The sequence below is a fragment of the Heptranchias perlo genome, chromosome 14 (assembly GCF_035084215.1).
Source record: "Heptranchias perlo isolate sHepPer1 chromosome 14, sHepPer1.hap1, whole genome shotgun sequence".
Classification (NCBI taxonomy): domain Eukaryota; kingdom Metazoa; phylum Chordata; class Chondrichthyes; order Hexanchiformes; family Hexanchidae; genus Heptranchias; species Heptranchias perlo.
Window position 1 is genome coordinate 61,914,977 of NC_090338.1, and position 27,917 is coordinate 61,942,893.

General features: G+C 45.7%; 1 long non-coding RNA gene across 1 annotated transcript in view; it reads right to left on the reverse strand.

Moving 5' to 3' along the window:
• The window catches only part of LOC137332175 (uncharacterized), a 39,006-nt gene extending 12,342 nt beyond the window's left edge, over positions 1-26,664 (reverse strand). Inside the window, exons 1-2 of the long non-coding RNA XR_010965609.1 lie at positions 26,646-26,664; positions 21,224-21,328 (exon numbers count right to left, since the gene is read on the reverse strand). This is a non-coding gene — a long non-coding RNA (uncharacterized lncRNA). The remainder of the gene's footprint in view (positions 1-21,223; positions 21,329-26,645) is intronic.
• Between the last annotated feature and the right edge of the window lie 1,253 nt (positions 26,665-27,917).

Here is a 27,917-nt window from a genome sequence, read left to right on the forward strand (position 1 = left end):
AATACTGTACACCCACTGCCACCACAGTCAGAGTTCACAATACTGTACACCCACTGCCACCACAATCAGAGTTCACAATACTGTACACCCACTGCCACCACAGTCAGAGTTCACAATACTGTACACCCACTGCCACCACAGTCAGAGTTCACAATACTGTACACCCACTGCCACCATAATCACAGTTCACAATACTGTACACCCACTGCCACCACAGTCAGAGTTCACAATACTGTACACCCACTGCCACCACAATCAGAGTTCACAATACTGTACACCCACTGCCACCACAGTCAGAGTTCACAATACTGTACACCCACTGCCACCACAGTCAGAGTTCACAATACTGCACACCCACTGCCACCACAGTCAGAGTTCACAATACTGTACACCCACTGCCCTCACAATCACAGCTCACAATACTGTACACCCACTGCCACCACAGTCAGAGTTCACAATACTGTACACCCACTGCCACCACAGTCAGAGTTCACAATACTGTACACCCACTGCCACCACAGTCAGAGTTCACAATACTGTACACCCACTGCCACCACAGTCACAGTTCACAATACTGTACACCCACTGCCACCACAATCACAGTTCACAATACTGTACACCCACTGTCACCACAATCACAGTTCACAATACTGTACACCCACTGCCACCACAATCACAGTTCACAATACTGTACACCCACTGCCACCATAATCACAGTTCACAATACTGTACACCCACTGCCACCACAGTCACAGTTCACAATACTGTACACCCACTGCCACCACAATCACAGCTCACAATACTGTACACCCACTGTCACCACAATCACAGTTCACAATACTGTACACCCACTGCCACCACAATCACAGCTCACAATACTGTACACCCACTGTCACCACAATCACAGTTCACAATACTGTACACCCACTGCCACCACAGTCACAGTTCACAATACTGTACACCCACTGCCACCACAATCACAGTTCACAATACTGTACACCCACTGCCACCACAGTCACAGTTCACAATACTGTACACCCACTGCCACCACAGTCACAGTTCACAATACTGTACACCCACTGCCACCACAGTCACAGTTCACAATACTGTACACCCACTGCCACCATAATCACAGCTCACAATACTGTACACCCACTGCCACCAGAGTCACAGCTCACAATACTGTACACCCACTGCAACCAGAGTCACAGCTCACAATACTGTACACCCACTGCCACCAGAGTCACAGCTCACAATACTGTACACCCACTGCCACCAGAGTCACAGCTCACAATACTGTACACCCACTGCCACCACAATCACAGCTCACAATACTGTACACCCACTGCCACCACAATCACAGCTCACAATACTGTACACCCACTGCCACCACAATCACAGCTCACAATACTGTACACCCACTGCCACCATAATCACAGTTCACAATACTGTACACCCACTGCCACCACAATCACAGTTCACAATACTGTACACCCACTGCCACCACAGTCAGAGTTCACAATATTGTACACCCACTGCCACCACAGTCAGAGTTCACAATACTGTACACCCACTGCCACCACAATCAGAGTTCACAATACTGTACACCCACTGTCACCACAGTCACAGTTCACAATACTGTACACACACTGTCACCACAATCACAGCTCACAATACTGTACACCCACTGCCACCAGAGTCACAGTTCACAATACTGTACACCCACTGTCACCACAATCACAGTTCACAATACTGTACACCCACTGTCACCATAATCACAGTTCACAATACTGTACACCCACTGCCACCACAATCACAGCTCACAATACTGTACACCCACTGTCACCACAATCACAGCTCACAATACTGTACACCCACTGCCACCACAATCACAGCTCACAATACTGTACATCCTTTGCCCTCACAATCACAGTTCACAATACTGTACACCCACTGCCACCAGAGTCACAGTTCACAATACTGTACACCCACTGTCACCACAATCACAGTTCACAATACTGTACACCCACTGCCCTCACAATCACAGTTCACAATACTGTACACCCACTGTCACCATAATCACAGTTCACAATACTGTACACCCACTGTCACCACAGTCACAGTTCACAATACTGTGCACCCACTGCCCTCACAATCACAGTTCACAATACTGTACACCCACTGCCACCAGAGTCACAGTTCACAATACTGTACACCCACTGCCCTCGCAATCACAGTTCACAATACTGTACACCCACTGCCACCACAGTCAGAGTTCACAATATTGTACACCCACTGCCACCACAGTCAGAGTTCACAATACTGTACACCCACTGCCACCACAATCAGAGTTCACAATACTGTACACCCACTGTCACCACAGTCACAGTTCACAATACTGTACACACACTGTCACCACAATCACAGCTCACAATACTGTACACCCACTGCCACCAGAGTCACAGTTCACAATACTGTACACCCACTGTCACCACAATCACAGTTCACAATACTGTACACCCACTGTCACCATAATCACAGTTCACAATACTGTACACCCACTGCCACCACAATCACAGCTCACAATACTGTACACCCACTGTCACCACAATCACAGCTCACAATACTGTACACCCACTGCCACCACAATCACAGCTCACAATACTGTACATCCACTGCCCTCACAATCACAGTTCACAATACTGTACACCCACTGCCACCAGAGTCACAGTTCACAATACTGTACACCCACTGTCACCACAATCACAGTTCACAATACTGTACACCCACTGCCCTCACAATCACAGTTCACAATACTGTACACCCACTGTCACCATAATCACAGTTCACAATACTGTACACCCACTGCCCTCACAATCACAGTTCACAATACTGTACACCCACTGCCACCAGAGTCACAGTTCACAATACTGTACACCCACTGCCACCACAGTCAGAGTTCACAATACTGTACACCCACTGCCACCATAATCACAGTTCACAATACTATACACCCACTGCCACCACAATCACAGCTCACAATACTGTACACCCACTGCCACCACAGTCACAGTTCACAATACTGTACACCCACTGCCACCACAGTCACAGTTCACAATACTGTACACCCACTGCCACCACAGTCAGAGTTCACAATACTGTACACCCACTGCCACCATAATCACAGTTAACAATACTGTACATCCACTGCCACCACAATCACAGCTCACAATACTGTACACCCACTGCCACCAGAGTCACAGTTCACAATACTGTACACCCACTGCCACCACAGTCACAGTTCACAATACTGTACACCCACTGTCACCACAATCACAGTTCACAATACTGTACACCCACTGTCACCACAATCACAGTTCACAATACTGTACACCCACTGTCACCACAATCACAGTTCACAATACTGTACACCCACTGCCACCACAATCACAGTTCACAATACTGTACACCCACTGCCACCACAATCACAGTTCACAATACTGTACACCCACTGCCACCACAGTCACAGTTCACAATACTGTACACCCACTGTCACCACAATCACAGTTCACAATACTGTACACCCACTGTCACCACAGTCACAGTTCACAATACTGTACACCCACTGCTCTCACAATCACAGTTCACAATACTGTACACCCACTGCCACCAGAGTCACAGTTCACAATACTGTACACCCACTGCCACCACAGTCAGAGTTCACAATACTGTACACCCACTGCCACCACAGTCAGAGTTCACAATACTGTACATCCACTGCCACCACAATCACAGCTCACAATACTGTACACCCACTGCCACCACAGTCACAGTTCACAATACTGTACACCCACTGCCACCATAATCACAGTTCACAATACTGTACACCCACTGTCACCACAATCACAGTTCACAATACTGTACACCCACTGCCACCATAATCACAGTTCACAATACTGTACACCCACTGCCCTCACAATCACAGTTCACAATACTGTACACCCACTGTCACCAGAGTCACAGTTCACAATACTGTACACCCACTGTCACCACAGTCACAGTTCACAATACTGTACACCCACTGCCACCACAATCACAGTTCACAATACTGTACACCAACTGTCACCACAATCACAGTTCACAATACTGTACACCCACTGCCACCATAATCACAGTTCACAATACTGTACACCCACTGCCACCACAATCACAGTTCACAATACTGTACACCCACTGCCACATAATGACAGTTCACAATACTGTACACCCACTGTCACCATAATCACAGTTCACAATACTGTACACCCACTGTCACCACAATCACAGCTCACAATACTGTACACCCACTGTCACCACAATCACAGTTCACAATACTGTACACCCACTGCCACCACAATCACAGTTCACAATACTGTACACCCACTGTCACCATAATGACAGTTCACAATACTGTACACCCGCTGTCACCATAATCACAGTTCACAATACTGTACACCCACTGCCACCACAATCACAGTTCACAATACTGTACACCCACTGTCACCACAGTCACAGTTCACAATACTGTACACCCACTGCCACCAGAGTCACAGTTCACAATACTGTACACCCACTGTCACCACAGTCACAGTTCACAATACTGTACACCCACTGTCACCACAGTCACAGTTCACAATACTGTACACCCACTGCCACCACAATCACAGTTCACAATACTGTACACCAACTGTCACCACAATCACAGTTCACAATACTGTACACCCACTGCTACCACAATCACAGTTCACAATACTGTACACCCACTGCCACCATAATCACAGTTCACAATACTGTACACCCACTGTCACCATAATGACAGTTCACAATACTGTACACCCACTGCCACCACAATCACAGCTCACAATACTGTACACCCACTGCCCTCACAATCACAGTTCACAATACTGTACACCCACTGCCACCAGAGTCACAGTTCACAATACTGTACACCCACTGCCACCACAGTCACAGTTCACAATACTGTACACCCACTGCCACCACAATCACAGCTCACAATACTGTACACCCACTGCCACCACAATCACAGCTCACAATACTGTACACCCACTGTCACCACAATCACAGCTCACAATACTGTACACCCACTGCCACCACAATCACAGCTCACAATACTGTACACCCACTGCCACCACAATCACAGTTCACAATACTGTACACCCACTGCCCTCACAATCACAGTTCACAATACTGTACACCCACTGCCCTCACAATCACAGTTCACAATACTGTACACCCACTGCCACCAGAGTCACAGTTCACAATACTGTACACCCACTGTCACCACAATCACAGTTCACAATACTGTACACCCACTGCCCTCACAATCACAGTTCACAAACATACACACTCACTGCCCTCACAATCACAGTTCACAATACTGTACACCCACTGCCCTCACAATCACAGTTCACAATACTGTACACCCACTGCCACCACAATCACAGCTCACAATACTGTACACCCACTGCCCTCACAATCACAGTTCACAATACTGTACACCCACTGCCCTCACAATCACAGTTCACAATACTGTACACCCACTGCCACCACAATCACAGCTCACAATACTGTACAACCACTGCCCTCACAATCACAGTTCACAATACTGTACACTCACTGCCCTCACAATCACAGTTCACAAACATACACACTCACTGCCCTCACAATCACAGTTCACAAACCTGTCCAACTGTAACTCTGATACACTAGCCCCACTATAAATCTGATACTCTAATCCCACTGTAACTCTCTCTGATACACTAACCTCACTGTAACTCTCTCTGATACACTAACCTCACTGTAACTCTCTCTGATACACTAACCTCACTGTAACTCTCTCTGATACACTAACCTCACTGTAACTCTCTCTGATACACTAACCTCACTGTAACTCTCTCTGATACACTAACCCCACTGTAACTCTCTCTGGTACACTAACCCCACTGTAACTCTCTCTGGTACACTAACACCACTGTAAAAGTCTGATACACTAACACCACTGTAAAAGTCTGATACACTAACCCCACTGTAACACTCTCTAATACATTGGCCCCACTGTAACTCTCTCTGATACACTAACCCCACAGTAACTTTCTCTGATACACTAACCCCACAGTAACTTTCTCTGATACACTAACCCCACTGTAACTTTCTCTGATACACTAACCCCACAGTAACTTTCTCTGATACACTAACCCCACAGTAACTTTCTCTGATACACTAACCCCACAGTAACTTTCTCTGATACACTAACCCCACTGTAACTCTCTCTGATACACTAACCCCACAGTAACTTTCTCTGATACACTAACCCCACTGTAACTTTCTCTGGTACACTAACCTCACTGTAACTCTCTCTGATGCACTAACCCCACTGTAACTCTCTCTGGTACACTAACCCCACTGTAACTCTCTCTGGTACACTAACACCACTGTAAAAGTCTGATACACTAACACCACTGTAAAAGTCTGATACACTAACCCCACTGTAAAAGTCTGATACACTAACCCCACTGTAACACTCTCTAATACATTAGCCCCACTGTAACTCTCTCTGATACACTAACCCCACTGTAACTTTCTCTGGTACACTAACCCCACAGTAACTTTCTCTGATACACTAACCTCACTGTAACTCTCTCTGATGCACTAACCCCACTGTAACTTTCTCTGATACACTAACCCCACAGTAACTTTCTCTGATACACTAACCCCACAGTAACTTTCTCTGATACACTAACCCCACAGTAACTTTCTCTGATACACTAACCCCACTGTAACTCTCTCTGATACACTAACCCCACAGTAACTTTCTCTGATACACTAACCCCACTGTAACTCTCTCTGATACACTAACCCCACTGTAACTTTCTCTGGTACACTAACCTCACTGTAACTCTCTCTGATGCACTAACCCCACTGTAACTCTCTCTGGTACACTAACCCCACTGTAACTCTCTCTGGTACACTAACACCACTGTAAAAGTCTGATACACTAACACCACTGTAAAAGTCTGATACACTAACCCCACTGTAAAAGTCTGATACACTAACCCCACTGTAACACTCTCTAATACATTAGCCCCACTGTAACTCTCTCTGATACACTAACCCCACTGTAACTTTCTCTGGTACACTAACCCCACAGTAACTTTCTCTGATACACTAACCTCACTGTAACTCTCTCTGATGCACTAACCCCACTGTAACTTTCTCTGATACACTAACCCCATTGTAACTCTCTCTGATACACTAACCCCACTGTAACTTTCTCTGGTACACTAACCCCACAGTAACTTTCTCTGATACACTAACCTCACTGTAACTCTCTCTGATGCACTAACCCCACTGTAACTCTCTCTGATGCACTAACCCCACTGTAACTTTCTCTGATACACTAACCCCATTGTAACTCTCTCTGATACACCAGCCCCACTGTAAAACTTTTTCCAAATCGACTTTGTAGAAAAATTATCAAAAAATCCAGGTAACTCCAAATCCTGCACTGCTCTTTGTAGGCTTTGTATAGCCCTCACTGTAGCACTCTTTGATATGCCCACATCCCTCATAGTAATACTCTCTGATATATACCAGAGCTCACTGTAACATTCTCCAGCTGCTGTAATACACTATAATTCTGCTTGATTCAGGCCCACACTGTAACACTTTCTAATACAAAGCATCCCTCACTGACACACCCATCAGAGAGGTGATGTCAATGAAATACTAAATACCAAACATGAGAAGCAGCAGCAGGCAGAAGGTGCCAGTGTGAGATTGGCCCTGTAAACATGGGATCTGGGAGTAAGGTAACTCAAAATGGAGAATTAAAGCTTAAAGTAGTAATATAATGAGAATGAGCACATTGGTGGGGTTTATGCCATTTTATTCATGGACATAAATATTTACAGGCCTGTGTAGTCTTTTATATTTTTTTCTTGAAACAGCAGGGCCGTTTAACAGTGAAAACAAGTATCTGCTGCTCAACAGGTGCAGAGAGGTGTTAGTACAGAGCGACTGGGCTATATCACTGCAAGAGTGGTGTTAGTACAGAGCGGCTGGGCTATATCACTGCAAGAGTGGTGTTAGTACAGAGCGGCTGGGCTATATCACTGCAAGAGTGGTGTTAGTATAGAAAGGCTGGGCTATATCATTGCGAGAGTGGTGTTAGTATAAAAAGGCTGGGCTATATCACTGCGAGAGTGGTGTTAGTATAGAAAGGCTGGGCTATATCACTGCGAGAGCGGTGTTAGTATAGAAAGGCTGGGCTATATCACTGCGAGAGTGGTGTTAGTATAGAAAGGCTGGGCCATATCACTGCGAGAGTGGTGTTAGTATAGAAAGGCTGGGCTATATCACTGCGAGAGTGGTGTTAGTGTAGAAAGGCTGGGCTATATCACTGCGAGAGTGGTGTTAGTGTAGAAAGGCTGGGCTATATCACTGCGAGAGTGGTGTTAGTATAGAAAGGCTGGGCCATATCACTGCGAGAGTGGTGTTAGTATAGAAAGGCTGGGCTATATCACTGCGAGAGTGGTGTTAGTGTAGAAAGGCTGGGCTATATCACTGCAAGAGTGGTGTTAGTATAGAAAGGCTGGGCCATATCACTGCGAGAGTGGTGTTAGTATAGAAAGGCTGGGCTATATCACTGCGAGAGTGGTGTTAGTATAGAAAGGCTGGGCTATATCACTGCGAGAGTGGTGTTAGTATAAAAGGCTGGGCTATATCACTGCGAGAGTGGTGTTAGTATAGAAAGGCTGGGCTATATCACTGCGAGAGTGGTGTTAGTATAGAAAGGCTGGGCTATATCACTGCGAGAGTGGTGTTAGTGTAGAAAGGCTGGGCTATATCACTACGAGAGTGGTGTTAGTGTAGAAAGGCTGGGCTATATCACTGCGAGAGCGGTGTTAGTGTAGAAAGGCTGGGCTATATCACTGCGAGAGCGGTGTTAGTATAGAAAGGCTGGGCTATATCACTGCGAGAGCGGTGTTAGTGTAGAAAGGCTGGGCTATATCACTGCAAGAGTGGTGTTAGTATAGAAAGGCTGGGCTATATCACTACGAGAGTGGTGTTAGTGTAGAAAGGCTGGGCTATATCACTGCGAGAGTGATGTTAGTATAAAAGGCTGGGCTATATCACTGCGAGAGCGGTGTTAGTGTAGAAAGGCTGGGCTATATCACTGCAAGAGTGGTGTTAGTATAGAAAGGCTGGGCTATATCACTACGAGAGTGGTGTTAGTGTAGAAAGGCTGGGCTATATCACTGCGAGAGTGATGTTAGTATAAAAGGCTGGGCTATATCACTGCGAGAGTGGTGTTAGTATAGAAAGGCTGGGCTATATCACTGCGAGAGTGGTGTTAGTATAGAAAGGCTGGGCTATATCACTGCGAGAGTGGTGTTAGTTTAGAAAGGCTGGGCTATATCACTGCGAGAGTGGTGTTAGTATAGAAAGGCTGGGCTATATCACTGCGAGAGTGGTGTTAGTATAGAAAGGCTGGGCTATATCACTGCGAGAGTGGTGTTAGTATAGAAAGGCTGGGCTATATCACTGCAAGAGTGCTGTTAGTATAGAAAGGCTGGGCTATATCACTGCGAGAGTGGTGTTAGTGTAGAAAGGCTGGGCGATATCACTGCGAGAGTGATGTTAGTATAAAAGGCTGGGCTATATCACTGCGAGAGTGGTGTTAGTATAGAAAGGCTGGGCTATATCACTGCGAGAGTGGTGTTAGTGTAGAAAGGCTGGGCTATATCACTGCGAGAGTGGTGTTAGTGTAGAAAGGCTGGGCTATATCACTACGAGAGTGGTGTTAGTGTAGAAAGGCTGGGCTATATCACTGCGAGAGTGGTGTTAGTATAGAAAGGCTGGGCCATATCATTGCGAGAGTGGTGTTAGTATAGAAAGGCTGGGCTATATCACTGCGAGAGTGGTGTTAGTATAGAAAGGCTGGGCCATATCATTGCGAGAGTGGTGTTAGTATAGAAAGGCTGGGCTATATCACTGCGAGAGTGGTGTTAGTATAAAAAGGCTGGGCTATATCACTGCGAGAGTGGTGTTAGTATAGAAAGGCTGGGCCATATCATTGCGAGAGTGGTGTTAGTATAGAAAGGCTGGGCTATATCACTACGAGAGTGGTGTTAGTATAAAAAGGCTGGGCTATATCACTACGAGAGTGGTGTTAGTATAGAAAGGCTGGGCTATATCACTGCGAGAGTGGTGTTAGTATAGAAAGGCTGGGCCATATCATTGCGAGAGTGGTGTTAGTATAGAAAGGCTGGGCTATATCACTGCGAGAGTGGTGTTAGTATAGAAAGGCTGGGCTATATCACTACGAGAGTGGTGTTAGTATAGAAAGGCTGGGCCATATCATTGCGAGAGTGGTGTTAGTGTAGAAAGGCTGGGCTATATCACTGCGAGAGTGGTGTTAGTGTAGAAAGGCTGGGCTATATCACTGCGAGAGTGGTGTTAGTGTAGAAAGGCTGGGCCATATCACTGCGAGAGTGGTGTTAGTGTAGAAAGGCTGGGCCATATCACTACGAGAGTGGTGTTAGTATAGAAAGGCTGGGCTATATCACTGCGAGAGTGGTGTTAGTGTAGAAAGGCTGGGCTATATCACTGCGAGAGTGGTGTTAGTGTAGAAAGGCTGGGCTATATCACTGCGAGAGTGGTGTTAGTATAGAAAGGCTGGGCTATATCACTGCGAGAGTGGTGTTCGTATAGAAAGGCTGGGCTATATCATTGCGAGAGTGGTGTTAGTGTAGAAAGGCTGGGCTATATCACTGCAAGAGTGGTGTTAGTATAGAAAGGCTGGGCTATATCACTGCGAGAGTGGTGTTAGTATAGAAAGGCTGGGCTATATCACTGCGAGAGTGGTGTTCGTATAGAAAGGCTGGGCTATATCATTGCGAGAGTGGTGTTAGTGTAGAAAGGCTGGGCTATATCACTGCGAGAGTGGTGTTATTGTAGAAAGGCTGGGCTATATCACTGCGAGAGTGGTGTTAGTATAAAAAGGCTGGGCTATATCACTGCGAGAGTGGTGTTAGTATAGAAAGGCTGGGCTATATCACTGCAAGAGTGGTGTTAGTATAGAAAGGCTGGGCTATATCACTGCGAGAGTGGTGTTAGTATAGAAAGGCTGGGCTATATCACTGCGAGAGTGGTGTTAGTATAGAAAGGCTGGGCTATATCACTGCGAGAGTGGTGTTAGTATAGAAAGGCTGGGCTATATCATTGCGAGAGTGGTGTTAGTATAAAAAGGCTGGGCTATATCATTGCGAGAGTGGTGTTCGTATAGAAAGGCTGGGCTATATCACTGCAAGAGTGGTGTTAGTATAGAAAGGCTGGGCTATATCACTGCGAGAGTGGTGTTAGTATAGAAAGGCTGGGCTATATCATTGCGAGAGTGGTGTTAGTATAAAAAGGCTGGGCTATATCACTGCGAGAGTGGTGTTAGTATAAAAAGGCTGGGCTATATCATTGCGAGAGTGGTGTTAGTATAAAAAGGCTGGGCCATATCACTGCGAGAGTGGTGTTAGTGTAGAAAGGCTGGGCTATATCACTGCGAGAGTGGTGTTAGTATAAAAAGGCTGGGCTATATCACTGCGAGAGTGGTGTTAGTATAGAAAGGCTGGGCTATATCACTGCGAGAGTGGTGTTAGTATAGAAAGGCTGGGCTATATCACTGCGAGAGTGGTGTTAGTATAGAAAGGCTGGGCTATATCACTGCGAGAGTGGTGTTAGTGTAGAAAGGCTGGGCTATATCACTGCGAGAGTGGTGTTAGTATAGAAAGGCTGGGCTATATCATTGCGAGAGTGGTGTTAGTATAGAAAGGCTGGGCTATATCACTGCGAGAGTGGTGTTAGTATAGAAAGGCTGGGCTATATCACTGCGAGAGTGGTGTTAGTGTAGAAAGGCTGGGCTATATCACTGCGAGAGTGGTGTTAGTGTAGAAAGGCTGGGCTATATCACTGCGAGAGTGGTGTTCGTATAAAAAGGCTGGGCTATATCACTGCGAGAGTGGTGTTAGTGTAGAAAGGCTGGGCTATATCATTGCGAGAGTGGTGTTAGTATAGAAAGGCTGGGCTATATCACTGCGAGAGTGGTGTTAGTATAGAAAGGCTGGGCTATATCACTGCGAGAGTGGTGTTAGTATAGAAAGGCTGGGCTATATCACTGCGAGAGTGGTGTTAGTATAAAAGGCTGGGCTATATCACTGCGAGAGTGGTGTTAGTATAGAAAGGCTGGGCTATATCACTGCGAGAGTGGTGTTAGTGTAGAAAGGCTGGGCTATATCACTGCGAGAGTGGTGTTAGTGTAGAAAGGCTGGGCTATATCACTGCGAGAGTGGTGTTAGTATAGAAAGGCTGGGCTATATCACTGCGAGAGTGGTGTTAGTGTAGAAAGGCTGGGCTATATCACTGCAAGAGTGGTGTTAGTATAGAAAGGCTGGGCTATATCACTGCGAGAGTGGTGTTAGTGTAGAAAGGCTGGGCTATATCACTGCGAGAGTAGTGTTAGTATAGAAAGGCTGGGCCATATCATTGCGAGAGTGGTGTTAGTATAGAAAGGCTGGGCTATATCACTGCGAGAGTGGTGTTAGTATAGAAAGGCTGGGCTATATCACTGCGAGAGTGGTGTTAGTGTAGAAAGGCTGGGCTATATCATTGCGAGAGTGGTGTTAGTATAGAAAGGCTGGGCTATATCACTGCAAGAGTGGTGTTAGTGTAGAAAGGCTGGGCTATATCACTGCGAGAGTGGTGTTAGTATAGAAAGGCTGGGCTATATCACTGCGAGAGTGGTGTTAGTGTAGAAAGGCTGGGCTATATCACTGCGAGAGCTACAACTGAATCGTCAAACACAATTATTTTAACTGACAATGAGCTAGAAGAGGGATAATTTCCAATATTTCCATCCTCTGCTTTCCAAGGATTGTTAATAACGGAGGGATTGTAACATGCTGGCCTGGAAATTGAAGCGCGCACAATCCAATATAGCGTGCGGCGTGCGTGATCATTCCGGGAATGCGCTGCATGCCATATTGATTAAGGTGCCCTGTAGACAGCTGGGCTGCTTGAAACAGACGTAATTCCTATTGCCTTTGCAACTCAGGGGCCTAACACATATTTCAGACCCCCTTTCTGATATTGGACCATGATTGACTGCAGCATGCACCGTGCATGATGCGGTCAGTTTTCTCAGGCGAAAGGCAGACAAACCATTTTTTATTTAAAGGGACCACTGGAGGCTGCCACGAAATAGATAAGTAACAAATTGAAAAGGATAAATTATCTTCATTTTGTTGCAGAAATGCTGCTCCAAACTTCAGATGATTAGCCAGCGAGTTCAGGTATTACTCTAAATATTGCAATTCCATTTTGAGCTGTGGGAGGATATTAACCTTTGGGGAACAGAGCAGGGGAAAGAAAGAAGGATGAAGATAAAGAGAACAGGAAAAGAAATCTGGCTATCTAGTTAAGCCTTTTTAGAGCAGACTCTTCATCCTGTAAGATTGTATTGGGAGCCACCAAGAAAGCATGTTACAAAGGAAGTGGGTTATCTGGTTCTCTTCTGGTGAATGAGCTATTACAAATGTAAATCCCATCAAAGGACAGAACGGGGGAAGATTTTCTTCATATACTGTATCACAAAAGTGTAAATGCATTCATAAAGAACAGGTTTATGATTTGTTACATGGCACACAGGGGAAATCTTCTGTGGGTATGTTAGGAGCTGTTAATAAAAAGGTTCAACGATATGCAGCCCCAGACTGTCATTCTCATACTAGATTATCTGCCTCAATCAAAGAAGCAGCCACTCCAGACAGCCGGCATTATATGAGAGAAGACAGAATCCATGTTTACTTTCCTTCAACAAGATTCAGCACTGAAATTCCTCATTTTGATCAGCACCACTAGATATATAAATTGAAGTTTGATGGGTGCCTGATTTTCACAGCACATTTTCTATTCTAATGCGCTGTGCCACATTGCAGTACAATGCAGCATCATGACCCCAATACCCATGCGGTGACTCTCTGGTTGGAAGCGGGCTGTCCAGGAGGCTGGTACACATGGGAAGGAAAGCAAACTGGAGGGTACGTCACACTGGGCTGCTTATTTCTAGCCTTAAGGCTTTGTTGGCAGCCACATTGGCATGATTGATTTTACTGAGATGGAGCTACCATATAGGCAGCCGCTGATCCCTAGCATCAGTGGTCTGAGTTATGAGAAACTCAGGCTCTTGAACCTTGAAAGGAAGCAAGCTAAATGCACTTCATGGAGGTCTATAATGGGGTAGAACTAGTAAATCTGATAGGAGAACGAGGAGGTGCAGGTTCAAACAGGTAAAAAATCAAATGTAGTCTGGATGTCAGGAAGGTCTTATTCATGCAAAGAGTGACCAGCGCATGGAAAGGATTTCCAGGTCGGGTGGTGGAAACTAAAACCATGGAATCATTTAACATACAATTGGAGGCTGTGATGGTAGCACGGCAAGTGTTTCACAATGGATGAACTAAGATGTCTGAATAGCCTTCCTCATTTATATTTATCTTGTGAGCATGGGAAATCTTCCTCTTGAGATGGCTTTTCTGCCGTGCTGGAGGCAGTAGCACCACTTCATTTGTCTTGCAGCACTGGCAGTCAGGTTTGCTGCCAGCTAGAGCAGTATGAAGTAACTGCCACTTTAGACTGAATGTACAGATCCACCAAATTATGTCCAGCCCCAATAATCTCCAGTGCAGTACTATTCTCCCATCTAATGGTAGATGCATCCATCTCAGTGGAATGCCACGCCCAAAGGGAACTTGGGTTGGAGATGGGGCCTCAACACTGTAGCGCTGATTCTCCAACCTGTTCTCCCATCAGTAACAACTCCCCATGGGGGAGTGCGACATCGGTGAGTTTACCCTGTAATCTTTAACGCCGAGCACAACCTAAAACTCAAAAAGTCTTTTGGAAAACCATGAGGTAGATTTTATGAATTTGCACTCCCAGCACAGACTTAGGCACGATGGGACGTGCATTGGAAATTTGGGAATGGTCGGTCTGACCTGCATGACTTTACATCCATAATTTGAGGTGCACTCCCCTCTGAGCCTGAATTCCCAATACGTACTCCCAGCGCATGAAGCTTTGTTCTGGGGGGGGTGTGGGGTGAGGGTGGAGAGGCGCTAATTCATAAAATCTACCCACACACGACAAAAAAATACCTTTGAATCACATACTGAACTGAAATGAACACAAGTCAGAGTCTGTGGGATGGGAAATTCATCAAAAGGACTGTCCCAGTTATCAGAATGTACTCTTTTCTTTGGAGCTTGTGTGTCGTTTGACAGTCTGTTCAGTGGATAAATATTAAACTTCAACAAGGCCCCAGTGTATGGATTTATTTATTTTTGTTATGTTAAATTGTCAGCAAAATATGGATACCACTTAAGACAGACTGGATATTTAAAATCTGGTTCCTATAAAATGTGAGATATTATTGGATAATGACAACCTTGTGTCTGAGCATGTGGACCTGGCACGATAATACAAACAGCAGCCCCAACTGCCATCCATGCAAATTGTGATGTTACTATGTAGTCACATCACTGTCGAAAATCAGATGAGTATTTCACTCGAACTGATGAGAGGAATTCACCGAATGGCCTGGGTCTCCCTGTGAGTCTTCATACCACAATAGCACAGCAAAAAGAGAAAAAAGGATCATAATCGATTTTAGAATCACCACGGTTTTCAAGGAAGTCAGAGAAAGCCAGGAGGGAAAGCTCTCGAGGAAAATAAACCAGTCACGCTTCTACACGATAAAAAAGCTACTTTGGAAAAATGATTTTGTCTAGGAAAAGAAAGTCAACGTTAAAGTTTAATCAGGGAGCGCAGTCAGTTTAAATAGTTTCTAATATCCTGTAGGGCATTACAGTGGCCTTTGCACCTAAACAGCTCGTGAAAGTCTGGCATTGAGAAAACAGAAGCTTGTGTATCCTGTAGGCCTGTGGATTTATATTAAAGTGATTTCACTCAACCTATGCAGGTTTTATTAATTTACAATACTGGAGGAGGAAGGGTGGGGGATACAGTTGGTAGTAATTTAAAATCCACACAATGTTTCTGCCTCTAAATCTGCAAAAATTATTTTCTATGAGTTTTCTCTGCCACTATTTTGAGTGTTTATTGTAGTTCAACAAACTGATGTAGATGTGAATGGAAGGTTTAGAGCAAATTCAGTTTTCTGAGAAAAAACTTGTTCAGATCAGGAATGGGGCAAACTGAGAATCCCCTTTTCACCATTAATGAAGGACCCAAGAACCGAGAATCCCCTTCTCACGTTAATAGAGGACCCAAGAACTGGGAATCCATATCTCAGTGTTAATGATTGCCCAAGAACCGAGAATCCATATCTCCGTGTTAATGATTGCCCAAGAACTGAGAATCCCCTATCTCAGTGTTAATGATTGCCCAAGAACCGAGAATCCATATCTCCGTGTTAATGATTGCCCAACAACTGAGAATCCCCTATCTCAGTGTTAATGATTGCCCAAGAACCGAGAATCCATATCTCAGTGTTAATGACCGCCCAAGAACCGAGAATCCCCATCTCACCATTAATGAAGGACCCAAGAACTGAGAATCCCCTTCTCAGTGTTAATGACTGCCCAAGAACCGAGAATCCCCTTCTCAGTGTTAATGAAGGACCCAAGAACTGAGAATCCCCTTCTCAGTGTCAATGGAGGACCCAAGAACTGAGAATCCCTTTCTCATCATTAACGGAAGAACCGAGAATCCCCTTCTCAGTGTTAATGACTGCCCAAGAACTAAGAATCCCCATCTCAGTGTTAATGGAGGACTGAAAAACTGAGAATCCCTTTCTCACCTTAATGGAAGACCCAATAACTGAGAATCCCCTTCTCAGTGTTAATAAAGGACCCAAGAACTGAGAATCCCCATCTCAGTGTTAATGATTGCCCAAGAACTGAGAATCCCCTTCTCAGTGTTAATGATTGCCCAAGAAATGAGAATCCCTATCTCAGTGTTAATGACTGCCCAAGAACTGAGAATCCCCTTCTCAGTGTTAATGATTGCCCAAGAACTGAGAATCCCCTTCTCAGTGTTAATGATTGCCCAAGAACTGAGAATCCCCTTCTCAGTGTTAATGATTGCCCAAGAACTGAGAATCCCCTTCTCACCATTAATGAAGGACCCAAGAACTGAGAATCCCCTTCTCACCATTAATGACGGACCCAAGAACTGAGAATCCCCATCTCAGTGTTAATGATTGCCCAAGAACTGAGAATCCCCTTCTCACCATTAATGAAGGACCCAAGAACTGAGAATCCCCTTCTCACCATTAATGACGGACCCAAGAACTGAGAATCCCCATCTCAGTGTTAATGACTGTCCAAGAACTGAGAATCCCCTTCTCAATGTTAATGACTGCCCAAGAACCAAGAATCCCCTTCTCATTGTTAATGGAGGACCCATGAACTGAGAATCCCCTTCTCAGTGTTACTGAAGGACCCAAGAACTGAGAATCCCCTTCTCAGTGTTAATGAAGGACCCAAGAACTGAGAATCCCCTTCTCATTGTTAATGGAGGACCCAAGAACTGAGAATCCCCTTCTCATTGTTAATGGAGGACCCATGAACTGAGAATCCCCTTCTCAGTGTTAATGGAGGACCCAAGAACTGAGAATCCCCTTCTCAGTGTTAATGGAGGACCCATGAACTGAGAATCCCCTTCTCAGTGTTACTGAAGGACCCAAGAACTGAGAATCCCCTTCTCAGTGTTAATGAAGGACCCAAGAACTGAGAATCCCCTTCTCAGTGTTAATGGAGGACCCATGAACTGAGAATCCCCTTCTCAGTGTTAATGGAGGACCCATGAACTGAGAATCCCCTTCTCATTGTTAATGGAGGACCCATGAACTGAGAATCCCCATCTCAGTGTTAATGGAGGACCCAAGAACTGAGAATCCCCTTCTCAGTGTTAATGGAGGACCCCTTCTGAGTGTTAATGACTGCCCAGGAATTGATGCAAAGATGAACACTTTCTGAATCATGACTGAGGTCCCCTCGCCACCAAAATTTCTCCTCTGCTCTCCTGAAGGCTCTCAATCCTGGAATTTTAGGCCACAAATATCTATCGCCAAATGATACGTTTTCTATTCCATGTTGCTGTGTATCGTCAACTTTAAAAATGGTAAGGACTAAATACATAGATAGAGGAATATACATATAAAGTATAAAGGGCACTCATTTGCAGTTTTCACAGAATAATGGACAGAGTCCAAATTCGATCCTCAGAGATCCAGTAAATATCCCAGAATACTATATAATAAAAACAGAATTTGACTTATTCAGTCACTATAACTCGGTGGCCCTAATGTTATCCACTACATGGCATAAACGCCGCTATTGTTATAAAACAGCGAGCCCTCTGAATCACCATGAGCAATGACATGGGAGATCTCTTTATATCTATGAATCTGCAATTCAATAATTAACAAAACAATATACAGATTTGTGCTCAGCTGCCTTTCAGACCCTGGAGACATTTAATATAAACTGGGTCTTTTTGACCAAAACGAAGGAACCACTTTGATATATATTTGGTCCCAGTTGGTTGGGTTTCTGTCAATGTTAAGCACATAAAAAATGTGAATTTCTTGGCTCAGTTTCTCCACTGCCTTCCTCATCTCTTCATTGTGAAGTCGTCTGGATACTTTATTGGAAGATGTTGCTTTCGTTCTGCCAACTGGAACAGCCTGAAAGCACCTCTGGTTTTCTCACGCAGAGAACTTCCTGGCAATTCATAGCCTTTATGTCAACTGCTTTCAGAGGGAAACCCAAAGTTGCCAACTTGGGGTTGATTCAATATAAACCAGCCATCACAAGCTGGACCGAGATCTATGACCGGTTCTCCCAGAATTCCGGTGCTGATTACTCATGCTTTTAATATGAACAGGGATTTCCAATAAGTTGGTTTCTTGCCCATCTAACCCCCAAATACAAGGCCCCATTGTCCTGTATATTTTTCTTTGCCAATTTTCCCCTCTCTTCTCTGGAATATGCTGACTCATTTGGTTCTATGGTTGCCAGACTCTCTCTGGTACCTCACCCCAGTGGCCATTCTTTATCTGTCAGCCTGGATGGTGATATCAGCAGGTTATTCCACTGTGAAAGGCATCATGATCGAGCCCAATTCTTTCCTGACCCAATATCCATATGCATGCACTATTCCAGAGGGTCACTGAAAGGCACTCCAGCTGATTTTTCCCCCTCCCTAAACTAAATGGAATATCTCAGCTGTTACCTTAGTTGAGATCAGCTCAGTTCAGCACTGATTACGAATGTGTTCAGGGATATTATGGTCTGCATGGCTTACTACTACACCACTTGGCGTGTTTACCCAACAAGGCATGGTAGGGGGAGGAATGGGTTTGCTTTGGTTCTTCTGAGTAAACTGATGCATTCTGGCATTTTGTACCCAAATGCATATGTCTCACTGTTACAGTGTTGCTGTCGGGTGTATGTTACTTGTACAATTTTTCATTCCTAGTTTCACATCCAGGCTGGGACCTGAAGTATACCATCTCCTCCCTCCTTTCCCAAGGCTGCCAAGTGTTGGACATGGATTGACCACTACACTGCCAGGGATCAGATGCATTAGGCTGGCCCACCATTCTTCACCATCAGATACATTCAATACTGCCCAGATATAAAACTGGATTTGCCCCCCCTCCCCCCCCGCCCTCCATGCTATCCACTGGGGCTACCAGGTTAGCAGATTAAAACAAACAGTAACCTTTAAAAAGATTGTGCCCCTTGCTTTGGTGGTGTGCCTCAATCCCCATATATACACATGTCTGGCAGTACGATGAAGGGGAACATATCACGGACCACCATCTGATTGTGGCCGAAGGGTCACATGGCAGGAAATTTGGCCAAACAAAGACAATTACTTGATTCATATGAGCTGCTTTGCTTTATAAAGAAAGGGATTAGATTCATCCAAATCCAGAGAGTCCAAATTGGGCCAAAGTATTATTTTTTCCAAATTAATTCATTTTTGTAGTTTGGCCTTTTTCCTCACAGGGAGTTTCTCTGATGGGGGTGGGGAGAATGAAATATTTTCCATTCCAGTGGATGCTGTCTCGATGCTCCATTCTTTGAACTAATTATCTCTCTGGCTTGCTTCATGCCATGTTTCTCGTAGCTTCCGAGTGAGGCCTGAAAAATGCAGCACTATTATCTGCGTGGGTTTTCAGCAAAAAATACTTGCAAACTTTTTCTTTTATTTGGGAAGGAATAAGAGTCACAAGAGCTGTGTGTTACTTTCAACGCACCGACGCTACGTGCAAGCAATGGAATGATCAGCCAATATCCATGTGCCTGGAGAATGCTCAGTTACCAGGCGCAAAGCAGAGGAAAAAAGGGACGGAGACAGGTGATATGCAGTTTCCGGTCTCTTTGCATCGACCAGGGATTTCTGCACTTTCCCCCTGAGTGGTGGAGTTCTTGCACCTGGAGGAAGCTCAAGCATGCAAGTCGCATTTTAATGAAGTGAAAGGGGCCGAGCGTTTACTGCCTTATTTTCCTCTCCCGGTGCTGGGCAGGCGATTATTTGGAGGGGCATCCATAAATGGCAGGTGGTTGGTCTCACGCTCAGCCCTACATCTGAGTGAGGCTTGGGTGCCATCAGGAGGTCAGCCAGAAGATGTCTATTTTTTTTCCCACAGGGCAAGCAGGATGACGATTGGGGCTGGCGCCTTTTGACTTCTCTTTTTGGACAACAGCTAGAAGGCCCTTTAGCTGGTGAGCATTACCGCTGCCTCTGAGGCCTGAGGCAGCAGTTTGATTTCGGGCCTTCTTCCCAGACTTACAGCCCTATCAAGGAGCAGGCATGTGGCTGCGGTAACTGGGGCTCATTTAAATAACCGGAACCCGCAACTATTGACATTTCAGTTCAGGTGCACTTTGGGTGCCCAGATGGAGAGAGGGTGAGGAGGAAGATCAGGGCCGATGTGTTTTTGTATGTTTGTAAAAAAGGAACACTTTTAGCAAAATCTTTTGCACAAATATGACGCCCCTTTAAAAATATAATTCAGGTGCAATTTTGTGGCTTTACTGTTTCGTTGAATGGAACCTAACACATCAAAACTGTGCTGTACCTGATCCGGGAGTGCTTGGTAGAGCAATGTGAAGCCTTTTGTAGCATAAGAGCAGCCAACCACCTCTCGTGATACCGGCCCTCAGGTCGCACCCTAGGAGAAACACTAGAAAAGAAGAAAGAAAGGGACGGTTAGACACGCAGGAAAAGCACAGTGTGAGAAGAGAGTAGGATGGCTTATGTTCACTTTGGAGTTGATTGTAATTAAGGAGAATGTGCACTTATTTCGTGTTCAGTTATTAATGGAGATTATGGTCATACAGGAATTGGTGCACTGATTCCGTGTTGACTTATTCAATTAGATGATTAAAATTTGCATACTTATGTAGGGCCCAAGAAGTTTGATCGATGTGATGTTCTAGGGTGGATACTGGATTGAAGGATTTGACATTTATTTGAAGGTCGTAAAAAAAACAGTTATGGGAGTTGTGACCAAGGTACTGTGTTAAACAGATGGGAACACTTCATTGGTGAGTTGTGTTCTGATGCCCCTCGCAGCGATCACTGACAAGTCCTCAGGGTGACGGTCTTACTGATGCTCTCCTCCATGTAGTTCTGTCTGCAATGCAGATAGGCCACCTCTTAAGGAATGTAGAATCACATAGAATTTACTGCACAGTAACAGGCCATTCAATCTAACTGGTCTATGCTGGTGTTCATACTCCACACGAGCCTCTTCCCTTTCTAAGTACCTCTTCCCACCCTGCCCCCTTCTCCCTCTATTCCCTTCTCCCTCGTGTATAAATCAAGCCACCAGTTAAATGCATCAATGCTATCGGCTTCAACCACTCCTTGTGGCAGTGAGTTCCACATTCTCACCACTCTCTGTGTAAAGAAATTCCTCCTACATTCTTTATTTGATCGCTGAGTGTCCATTTTATATTGTTCTGGGCTCACCCCCAAGTGGAAACAATTTCTCCACATCCATCCAATCGAACCCCTTCATAATTTTAAACACCTCCATCAGTCTCCTCTCAGTCTTTTTTTTTTTGCAGAGATGAGAGCTCCAGCCTGCTCAATTTTTTTCTGCGAGTTGCATCCTTTCAATTCTGGTAACATCCTTATAAATCTTTTCTGCACTTTCTCCATGATTCCATATCATTTTTGGAGTATGGAGACCAGAATCGCATAATTGCACTCCGAGTGTGGTCGAACCAAGGTTCTATAGAAATTTAACATTTCCTCCCTGCTTTTATATTTTATTCCTCTAGATTCCTCTTTTTTGGATTACAAAGTTGTGCAAGGCACAGCCGGCGACAACTGTGTGGAACACACGATCTGGAGCATATTGTCCTATCAAAGGCAGAGAGAGCATTTCTTTAAGACCCCAATGGTCCTCTCAATGACTACAGTGATAGAGACCGGGTACGGTAGCATAGTGGTTATGTTACTGGGCTAGTAATCCAGAGGCCTGGACTAAAATCCAGAGTCATGAGTTCAAATCCCGCCACGGCAGCTGGTGAATTTAAATTCAATTAATTAATTAAATTCAATTAATTAGATAAAAAAATCTGGAATTAAAATACTAGTATCAGTAATGATGGCCATGATTATCCACTCGGCACTTCTGGCTGAAGATGGTTGCAAACGCTTCAGCCTTGTCTTTTGCACTCACGTGCTGGACTCCGCCATCATTGAGAATGGGGATGTTTGCAGAGCCTCCTCCTCCCGTTAGTTGTTTAATTGTCCACCACCATTCACGACTGGATGTGGCAGGACTGCAGAGCTTTGATCTGATCCGTTGGTTGTGGAATCGCTTAGCTCTGTCCATAGCATGTTGCTTCCGCTGTTTAGCATGCATGTAGTCCTGAGTCGTAAAAACCCATCTGGTTCACTAATGTCCTTTAGGGAAGGAAGCCTGCCGCCCTTACCCGGTCTGGCCTATATGTGACTCCAGACCCACAGCATGTGGTTGATTCTTAATTGTCCTCTGAAATGGCCTAGCAAGCCACTCAGTTGTAAAATCTCGCTACGAAAAGTCATAATAAGAATAAAACCGGACGGACCACCCGGCATCGGACCACTAGGCACCGGACACGACAACGGCAAAACACCAAGCCCAGTCGACCCTGCAAGGTCCTCCTTACTAACATCTGGGGACTTGTGCCAAAATTGGGAGAGCTGTCCCACAGACTAGTCAAGCAACAGCCTGACACAGCCATACTCACAGAATCATATCTTTCAGCCAACGTCCCAGACTCTTCCATCACCATCCCTGGGTATGTCCTGTCCCACCGGCAGGACAGACCCACCAGAGGTGGCGGTACAGTGATATACAGTCAGGAGGGAGTGGCCCTGGGAGTCCTCAACATTGACTCTCGACCCCATGAAATCTCATGGCATCAGGTCAAACATGGGCAAGGAAACCTCCTGCTGATTACCACCTACCGTCCTCCCTCAGCTGATGAATCAGTCCTCCTCCATGTTGAACACCACTTGGAGGAAGCACTGAGGGTAGCAAGGGCACAAAATGTACTCTGGGTGGGGGACTTCAATGTCCATCACCAAGAGTGGCTCGGTAGCACCACTACTGACCGAGCTGGCCGAGTCCTGAAGGACATAGCTGCCAGACTGGGCCTGCGGCAGGTGGTGAGCGAACCAACACGAGGGAAAAACTTACTTGACCTCGTCCTCACCAATCTACCTGTCGCAAATGCATCTGTCCATGACAGTATTGGTAGGAGTGACCACCGCACAGTCCTCGTGGAGATGAAATCCTGTCTTCGCACTGAGGACACCATCCAACGTGTTGTGTGGCACTACCACCGTGCTAAATGGGATAGATTCAGAACAGATCCAGCAGCTCAAAACTGGGAATCCATGAGGCGCTGTGGGCCATCAGCAGCAGCAGAATTGTATTCCAGCACAATCTGTAACCTCATGGCCCGGCATATTCCTCACTCTACCATTACCAACAAGCCAGTGGATCAACCCTGGTTCAATGAGGAGTGTAGAAGAGCATGCCAGGAGCAGCACCAGGCGTACCTAAAAATGAGGTGCCAACCTGGTGAAGCTACAACTCAGGACTACATGCATGCTAAACAGCGGAAGCAACATGCTATGGACAGAGCTAAGCGATTCCACAACCAACGGATCAGATCAAAGCTCTGCAGTCCTGCCACATCCAGTCGTGAATGGTGGTGGACAATTAAACAACTAACGGGAGGAGGAGGCTCTGCAAACATCCCCATTCTCAATGATGGCGGAGTCCAGCACGTGAGTGCAAAAGACAAGGCTGAAGCGTTTGCAACCATCTTCAGCCAGAAGTGCCGAGTGGATAATCCATCTCAGCCTCCTCCCGATATCCCCACCATCACGGAAGCCAGTCTTCGGCCAATTCGATTCACTCCACGTGATATCAAGAAACGGCTGAGTGCACTGGATACAGCAAAGGCTATGGGCCCTGATAACATCCCAGCTGTAGTGCTGAAGATTTGTGCTCCAGAACTAGCTGCGCCTCTAGCCAAGCTGTTCCAGTACAGCTACAACACTGGCATCCACCCGACAATGTGGAAAATTGCCCAGGTATGTCCTGTCCACAAAAAGCAGGACAAATCCAATCCGGCCAATTACTGCCCCATCAGTCTACTCTCAATCATCAGCAAAGTGATGGAAGGTGTCGTCGACAGTGCTATCAAGCGGCACTTACTCACCAATAACCTGCTCACCAATGCTCAGTTTGGGTTCCGCCAGGACCACTCGGCTCCAGACCTCATTACAGCCTTGGTCCAAACATGGACAAAAGAGCTGAATTCCAGAGGTGAGGTGAGAGTGACTGCCCTTGACATCAAGGCAGCATTTGACCGAGTGTGGCACCAAGGAGCCCTAGTAAAATTGAAGTCAATGGGAATCAGGGGGAAAACTCTCCAGTGGCTGGAGTCATACCTAGCACAAAGGAAGATGGTAGTGGTTGTTGGAGGCCAATCATCTCAGCCCCAAGGCATTGCTGCAGGAGTTCCTCAGGGCAGTGTCCTAGGCCCAACCATCTTCAGCTGCTTCATCAATGACCTTCCCTCCATCATAAGGTCAGAAATGGGGATGTTCGCTGATGACTGCACAGTGTTCAGTTCCATTCGCAACCCCTCAGATAATGAAGCAGTCCGAGCCTGCATGCAGCAAGACCTGGACAACATCCAGGCTTGGGCTGATAAGTGGCAAGTAACATTCGTGCCAGATAAGTGCCAGGCAATGACCATCTCCAACAAGAGAGAGTCTAACCACCTCCCCTTGACATTCAACGGCATTACCATCGCCGAATCCCCCACCATCAACATCCTGGGGGTCACCATTGACCAGAAACTTAACTGGACCAGCCATATAAATACTGTGGCTACAAGAGCAGGTCAGAGGCTGGGTATTCTGCGGCGAGTGACTCACCTCCTGACTCCCCAAAGCCTTTCCACCATCTACAAGGCACAAGTCAGGAGTGTGATGGAATACTCTCCACTTGCCTGGATGAGTGCAGCTCCAACAACACTCAAGAAGCTCGACACCATCCAAGATAAAGCAGCCCGCTTGATTGGCACCCCATCCACCACCCTAAACATTCACTCCCTTCACCACCGGCGCACTGTGGCTGCAGTGTGCACCATCCACAGGATGCACTGCAGCAACTCGCCGAGGCTTCTTCGACAGCACCTCCCAAACCCGCGACCTCTACCACCTAGAAGGACAAGGGCAGCAGGCGCATGGGAACAACACCACCTGCACGTTCCCCTCCAAGTCACACACCATCCCGACTTGGAAATATATCGCCGTTCCTTCATTGTCGCTGGGTCAAAATCCTGGAACTCCCTTCCTAACAGCACTGTGGGAGAACCGTCACCACACGGACTGCAGCGGTTCAAGAAGGCGGCTCACCACCACCTTCTCGAGGGCAATTAGGGATGGGCAATAAATGCCGGCCTTGCCAGCGACGCCCACATCCCGTGAACGAATAAAAAAAAAACATGTGCCTTATCATAGTGCTTCTCTGCTGCTGTTCTTGCAAAGCCTGGTGGGGTCGTGGGAACATGGATGCGCCTTGATATCGACAAGCAATCTCACATTATTCTCTTCCTTGAAGAGCTCAGGGAGAGCAGAATTCCTAAAGACAAAGATATCATGGCAACTTCCTGCAAATCTCATGTTGATGTGGAGAATTCTTTGCACACAATCTGGACATTGAATGAATGGTACACTTTTCTGTTCAAGAAGTTGAGGGGATTAATGATGGGAGCTCGCAAAGCAATGTGGGTGGTATCTGTTGTGCCCTGCACTTGGGGAAATCCAGCAATACCATAAAAACTGGATGTAGTAGTTGGTACAGCTTCCATATTGCATCTTTGGTGAAGCATGCTCTTCTAACACAGAGCTCCTCGATAAGGTCTGCAGAGGACCTGTGTGGCCTGTACATTCTTTGGTGGTGGGGAGGGGGATAATACCTTGAAGGGTGCATCTTCCTCACATGCTGCTTCACTCTTATTTCCCCCATCCTCTCCTGCCGCTTCCTCTCCTCTTCCAGCAAAGGAATGCCAATTGGAAATCCCATACCTAGTCCTCAGGACCTCTCACAGTGGGTGGGGGGCAAAATATCCTGGCAGTTTCACAGTTTTGGCTGCAAGTCCAGTGCTGTCTATGAAAAAAAAGAAAAGTTTAGAGAGAATAATCCAGGACAAAATTAATTGGCACTTGGGAAAGTATGGGCTAATAAATGAAAATCATCACGGATTTGTTAAAGGAAAATCATATTTGACTAACTTGATTGAGTTCTTTGATGAAGTAATGAAGAGGGTTGATGAGGGTAATGTGGTTGATGTGTTTATGGACTTTCAAATGGCACTTGATAAAGTACCACATAATAGAATTGTTAGCAAAATTAAAGCCCATGGGATTAAAGGGACAGTGGCAGCGTGGATACAAAATTGGCTACTGGACAGAAAGCAGAGAGTAGTGGTGAACGGTTGTTTTTCAGACTGGAGGGAAGTATACAGTGGTGTTCCCCAGGGGTCAGTATTAGGACCACTGCTCTTTTTGATATATATCAATGACCTGGATATAGTGGGTACAATTTCAAAGTTTGCAGATAATACAAAATTCAGAAGTGTAGGGTGACAATAACAGATTTCAGGAGGACATAGACAGACTAATGAAATGGGCAGACACATGGCAGATGAAATTTAATGCAGAGAAGTGTGAAGTGTTGCATTTTGGTAGGAAGAATGAGGAGAGGCAATATAAACTAAATGGTACAATTTTAAAGGGGATGTAGGAATAGAGAGACCTGGGGTGCACATACACAAATCTTTGAAGATGGCAAGACAAGTTGAGAAGGCTGTTAGGCTGCTAAAAAAGCATATGGGATCCTGGGCTTTGTTAGTGGAGGCATTGAGTACAAAAGCAAGGAAGTTGTGCTAAACCTTTATAAAACACTGGTTACGCCTCAGCTGGTGCATTGTGTTCAATTCTGGGCACTACATAAGAAGAGCAACACCACCCAGGGTAAAGCAATCTGTTTATTTGTTGCCCCCACCACTGGACTCAATATCGACCCCCTCCACCACCGGCATACTGTGGCTGCAATATATACTACCTACAGGGTGCACTGTAGCAATTCACCATGAATACTTCAAAAGCACCTCCCAGCCCCATGACCTATACCACTGTGAAGGACAACAGCAGCAATGTCATGGGAAAAGCATCATCTGCAAGTTTCC